Here is a 507-nt window from a genome sequence, read left to right on the forward strand (position 1 = left end):
CTCTCCTTCTCTTGCAGACCACTCCGGACACCGCCCACTGTATATAGTCTCACCCTGTAAATAAATTCACTTACCTTTACTTCCGTCTCCGTGTTTTGGTCTTGGTTTCGCTCTTCTGGACAGTACCTCCCGAGTTATGACACAGAGCCGATCCTTGATATAACCAATCGTCTCTCCTGCCGCACATCTCGCTGTCCTTCTTTATGTTGTACACGCCCCTCATGCAGTTCCTCGCCACACCTGAGGTCCTCCTAACAGTACCACAGTTCCTCCCTTGGCACTCGATCATATGCTTCCTCTCTCTGGTGACAGTGACCAATGATCTTAAAATTTCATAAGCGCAGAAGGCGGGCAGGCCAGACATCATGTGGGTAAATAAAGAATGAAGCAAAACACTGCCATGTGTTGTAAGCATATGTCCATAAAAACTCGCCACAAGAACCGTGCTGAGACATACACAGAATTGTTGTGTAGTTGCGTGTGAAAGACAATAGGTCCAAGAGGGCT

The sequence above is a fragment of the Kryptolebias marmoratus genome, linkage group LG23 (genome assembly GCF_001649575.2).
Source record: "Kryptolebias marmoratus isolate JLee-2015 linkage group LG23, ASM164957v2, whole genome shotgun sequence".
NCBI lineage: Eukaryota > Metazoa > Chordata > Actinopteri > Cyprinodontiformes > Rivulidae > Kryptolebias > Kryptolebias marmoratus.